Raw genomic sequence first — 6,179 nt, forward strand, 5'->3', positions numbered from 1 at the left:
GCGGCCACTGACATCTGATGCACTGAAGCTGCAGGGCTGGCTTCTAATCCGCAAAATTTTCCTGGTAGTTTTCTGCATCAATGCAGCAAGCTCTGGCATGTATTGGTTATGTGGCTGTGCCTTTTGCTGTACCGTTGACTTGATAGCTGGCAATAATGTTTGTTTGCTATCCAAGCCACTTCACTTCCACTTCGTAATGGAGATTTATTCTGCATCCCGCGACCACTGCAACTTGTGTAAGTCTCATGTGGCAAAGTGAATTCTGGTGATGCTTGCAGTCCACTTTTGAGAGCAACCAACCATTCTATTTCTTTAAGTCACTGAGCGGCATTCTCCCTCAAAGTTGGAAATCGTCTGCTTCGTGGCGTGGACACGGACAATTAGTGTCAGCAAATTATTAGGTATTGTCCTTGGATGACAACCGACACCAGATCAACTCTCCTTGCATTGCCGCTCACCTGCTTTGTCGTGCTTACCTCCAGTCCAGATGAAGTAGATCACGAGCTTCGGGGTAATGTCGACACCAGGGACAAAGACCGCCGAAGATAATCCTCAATCTTCCGCGGACGCTCGTCGAGACGTGGTCGAGGGTCATTCGGCACGAACCTTTGCAGGCCAATTCATTGGTACGGGCACCTCCAGTAGACATGGTCGGCCCCATGCAGTGGTAGCAGAGTGGTTTTCGGTCGGCCATTCGCAATACCTCCGTTTTCCTCGGTGTGCGTGGACCTACACTGGTTCTTCCCGATGTCGGGAATGCTTCGGCGTTGGGGTGTCTCGTTGAATTGGCATTCAATAGTAACAGGTAGCCGGTGATGGTCGTTGTGACTTTGTGGCATAAGTCGCCCTCAGTTCGTCAGATGCCGCTTCACTCAAAGAAGTCTCCAGTTGAAATGCCTGTCGAACTGCTTCTGATTCTGAAACAATCTCGGCGATCAAAATAAAACCCGGGCAACTGATGGCAGAAACTAGCTTCCTTATCTCCTCCCGGACACCGTTGTGGATGATGTCACGGATGCCTGGCGTCGAAGTTGCAGCTGGACAACTCGAGTGTCGAGACGCTGGGGAGTTGTTGATAGGGACAGGCTTGGGCCTGCAGTGTACATTCAATGTTAGAAGCCTCATTTATATGAACCCTTCGACTGTTGTCGTGGGGTTGCGGACAAGGCTGCTGAAGGTGTTGTCCCTCACATGAGGGACATGGGATTCTTAGCTTCTTGTCTTCTGTAGCATCAGGGTTGGCGTGGGTGCTCGATCACAAGCAAAACATCCTCCACGAAGGTGGTGACGCTCTCGTTGAGGCTGTGTCCTGGACAGAATCAGGAAGTCGGCTCTCTCTCGTCAATGTTGACTGATGAACGTGCACTTCAGCTCGATCTTGCAAACTTCCCACGACGTTAAGGAGGATTCGTGGTTCTCAAACCAGTGCCCCGCAGTTTCTTCCACGAGAAGTATAGGTTCTGCAGGAGCTGGTTGTCCATCTACCCGCTGTGGCGGGCGACACGGACATATTGTTCAATCCAGCCCTCGATGTTTTACGCACCTTGCGTGAAAGTGCATCAGAGTGTGAGATGCAACGGGCATGCAAACGATGGTGGGAGCGGACGTGGTTTGGTGCTACAGGTTTGTCATTGTTGGCTTAGTCAGCTTCGGTTTTTCTGGCAAAAGGCCTAATTCCGGTAGTTCTTGCTGATAGCACTGACTGGCTTAGATTTCAAGTTCTTCCTGGTGTATTTCTGAGTTTCGTCCTTGTGGTACTCTCTCGTCTTGCAGCTTTTCTGCCGGGATCGGGATAGGGCTTGGTTCACGGCTTGCCGGGGGTTTAAGACTCGGGATAATGTGCCACCCGTGTCTTCTTGTCGGGCAACTCGGCTGAGGAGCCGCCAGGGTCCACACAGAGTGAAGGGCTATGAATAAAGTGTGCAGCACCTCCACCAGAACATACAATGACAACTGAGCATGGCCTGGAACTTTCCAGAATAGTAAATATTGATAGAAAATAGAACTGGAGCAAGCATTCGTCACAATATAACAAAACAGACAGAAAAGAGTCTATCCTGACCACTAAAGAAGCTGCATTGCTTTAGTGGCATTCTGTCCGAATAAATCCTCTCCTTCGGGGTCCGGCGGCTGCCGTGGACGAGCTGAACTGAAATCGATGTGGGACCACTTTTCTGGTAATAAGCCCCTGCAGACTGCCGTTGCAAAGCGGCGCGAACGGGTGGACTGGGTAGGTGACACGCGCGATGAAATGTCCATACAGCTTGCAATTCGCGTAACGAGTGTTGATGAAACTTTGGTGTCGACGAAACGTGCGACAGACCAGCGGAATCAATACCAACGGCAACACCTGTGCTCCGTGAAAGTGCACGTTAACGCCGGAACAATTTCGGAAGCAGCACAGCATCACATAAAGCATGGCACACGAACTACCAGCTTGAAGGCAGCTCTTCGGTGCGCCGCACACCTGTGCTCCGTGAAAGTGCACGTCTACGCCGGAACAATTTGGGAAGCAGCACAGCATCATTTAGCACGGCACGGGAACTACCAGCTTCAAGACACTTTTCCCGTGCGCCGCACAACCAAAGTGAGCCCTCGGTCATTTGACCGAAGCTGCACCACGACTGCACACCGCTAAGCACGACTCACGCAATTTTCGTCGCTAAACTGTGTATCCAAATATATTGCACACGTTTCACTGCAAACCTCGAAGATTCCAATGGTCAACGAGAGCACAGAAACGTCACCTTAAATTTTATCCTAGCGGTATCTGAATCAATTCGAGGTCCGAGCAACGTAGGTCAGATTGTCTCTTCCGTGGCAATATCCCGGTCGGTCACCAGCGAAATGCACACCGTTCCTCCGTATTTTCACGTTATACGTACGTCAAACACCACGCTAAACTCTGAACTCGCTTTCGACCGGCCTCATATGACGGCTTCCGCGTCTGAAATCAACTCGCCGAGACGAACGACAACCAACAAAGCATCCGACAAGCTCCGGCCCAGCTGGGGCCAGCCGCTGCAAGGGCGCTGCCATCTTTCCTGTGATGTCACGTATTTGGTTTGGTCATGTGACGTGTGGTCAAATTTGCGTACAATGGCAGCCGCCTTATGGGGGTCACTTTCGAGTGCAGACCGGAACCCCGGTTTATCGCTCTAAGCCCCTCTACCTCGTTGGGCGTTTTCAGCGAACTATCTTCTCGACTGCGGAGGCGTCTGAAGCGGGCGCATCACGCTTATGGGGAGGGGCTTCTACTACCTTCTTAACTTGTAACCGACTATAGCGCACGCTGTGGGTGTTGTCACGCTGTCTAACTCCCTCGAACTCCCCTCCTTTCTTAGAGTGAGTCGGAATGGATTGTGTCCTGCAAGCCTTGAGGAACAGGCCAAAATCCTCGGTGAGCACTTCGAGTATGTCTCCAGTTTCGACCATTACACCCAAACGTTCCAGCGACACAATATCAATGCAGAAAAAAAGCTGTTATCACATCAAGTGGCACGCACGAACCCTATAATACTCTATTTACATTATATGAACTTCAAGCGGCAATTCTCTGTTCCATAAAAACTGCCCCTGGACCAGATGGTATTAATTATAAAATGATCGAACATCTTCATCAATTTATTACGGAGCTAATTTTGTGCGTTTTTAATAGAGTTTGGCCACTTTCCATCATCCTGGAAGATCGCTGTGGTTGTACCAGTGCTGAAGCCCGGCAAAGATCCCTCTTGTGCGTCTAGCTACGGAGCAATAGCTCTAACTAGCTTTATTTCCAAGACATTAGAAAGGATTATTAACAAAAGACTCATGTTGTTGTTTTTTCTAGAACGAAACAACTGCCTTGATAAGTTCCAGTGTGGCTTTCGTTCAGCACGGTCCACTGTCGATCATCTCGTCCACTTTGAGACCTTCGCACTTGAGGCGTTTGTCGACAGGCAACACTGTCTCTCCATTTTCTTTGATTTGGAAAAGGCATACGACACTGTTTGGCATTACGGCATACTGCAAGATTTATTCGATCTTGGTTTCCGTGGCCGAATGTTGAGTGCTATACAGAGTTACCTGCAGCACCGTACTGTCTGCGTAAGACTGGGGAAAACTCTCTCTGAGGAGTTTTTACAGGAAAATGGAGTCCCTCAGGGGGCTGTACTGAGTGTCACTCTTTTTATCAAACTTAATTCAATTGGCCGTGCAATTCCTCCTTTGGTGCAATATTATTTATAAGTTCATGATGTCCAGATCTTCGTTTCATCCTGTAATTTCTCAATTTGTGAACGTCGCGTCCAACTTGCGGTAGATATTTTGGTCAGATGGGCCGATACGAATGGTTTTAAATTTTCTCCCGAAAAAACAGCTTGTGTCAGCTTTTCTCGTCGACGTGGTGCTCTTCAGGAACCGTCTTTGAACATGCCTGGTTCTCTTCTCCTATTGTTGTAAAAAATGAACACAAGTTTTTGGGCCTTGTGTTCGATTTCAAGTTGACTTCCGTTCCACACATTAAGAGCTTAAAACTCAAGTGCCTTAAATCTCTGAACATCCTTAAAGGGGTCCTGCGCTGACTTTTCTACTAACTTTAATTTGCCCCGAAACTGAGCGCACTGAACGTAGTAACTTAATGAAACTTTTCTTTTCTCGAATTTCACTATATTTTAAAAGTTATAGGCCAAATAAAATTACAAAAACAAGCAAAAAGATAACCTCCTTCATGAAGTAATTGGTTGCTTGAGTGGCCGTGAACTAGAGGAGGGGTAGTGAGCTCAGCGAGCGCTCACGGGTGCCGCACTCCGTGTCGACGGCGCGAGAAGGCGCCACTAAAGCATGTTCTGGATAGGCTGCATGCAGCGGGCAGCCAGAACGGCTCTCATTGCATTTGCTGCGCGATTAAACACTAATCTGGCATGACACTTCATTGACCACAAACAACAGCAAGCACGGGGTAAAGGTCATTTCAGAATGGGAGCCACTTCGCGCTGCCACACCGTGAAACGGCGAAATCGCCAGACAACGCTGCTCGCCGAAGGCCTTCGGAACGCTAGGAGCCGGTCGGATCCTAAAGTCCCTACGACCGCAGCGCCGCCGCGTAGATCCGGGACTTTTCCGTGTCGGCGCCTGATCCCACCACTCCTTTCCAGTATGCGCCGCCTTTTCCACCGCTTGGTGGTGGGAATGTGGACGGGTCATTTCATTGTTTCCGTACTTTATAAACTGCATTTGTTTCTTTTATGATCTAAAATACTGAACAAAAACTGTTTTTATAAATAATTGAAACGGTTCGCGCCACTTATATTTTGTATTTCGACAAAAAAGAAGCTTTTAGCGGCTCTGACCAGTTGTAAGCCCAAGACCAAAGACGTCCCATTTCGCGCACTTTCGGTACCGCGGGTCGCCCCCGTCGGTGGAGGAGGTTTCCGCGTCGTCCGGTATATGACGCACTGATATTTAGTTACTTTCTCCGTGCCCGCTGGCTTGCCAGAACCCCAAAAGACGTGAAAACCGTCAAAAAGGTAGACGCTTAAATATGATTGCAAGGCCCCTTTAAGGTCTTTTCACATGTATCATCGGGCTCTGACTGTGTCTCTTGCGTATCTATCGATAAATCATTCGTTCTCAGCTTGATTATGGTTGTATTGTCTATAACTCTGCTCGAGCATCAGTTCGAAAGATGTTAAATCCTATTCATCATCAAGGACTGCGGTTGGCTACTGGTGCATTTCGCACCTCAGTGCTTAGCCTGTACAGGGAAGCAAACGAACTGTCTCTTGAGTATAGGAGGTTTTCTTTGGGTTTTATGTACTCTGTCAGGGTGCGCTGTGTCGCAGAGCACCCCGTTCGAGATATTATTGAGACGATCAAGTTCCAACGCACATTTGAAAACAAAACTTCCATAGTCCCCCCTTTTTCTATGAGGAATAATACTGCAGCACAATCTGTCGAGATGGGTGCAAAGCCTGAGTTAGTCCAGTACCCACCAGATATAGGTCCATGGAACAACTGCCACATACATTGCAACCTTACACTGACCAAGTATAACAAAAAGGATGTTCCACAGGAAGTCATAATGCAGGACTTCTATGAGCTTCAGACCAGATATCACGAGTATGCCTGTTTTTATACAGACGGGATAAAAAAAGACTCGGTAGTAGGCTGCGCTATCGTGGGACCATCGGTAAATCAGG

Source organism: Ixodes scapularis, unplaced genomic scaffold, assembly GCF_016920785.2.
Source record: "Ixodes scapularis isolate PalLabHiFi unplaced genomic scaffold, ASM1692078v2 PGA_scaffold10__122_contigs__length_95168666, whole genome shotgun sequence".
NCBI classification, from domain to species: Eukaryota; Metazoa; Arthropoda; class Arachnida; order Ixodida; family Ixodidae; genus Ixodes; species Ixodes scapularis.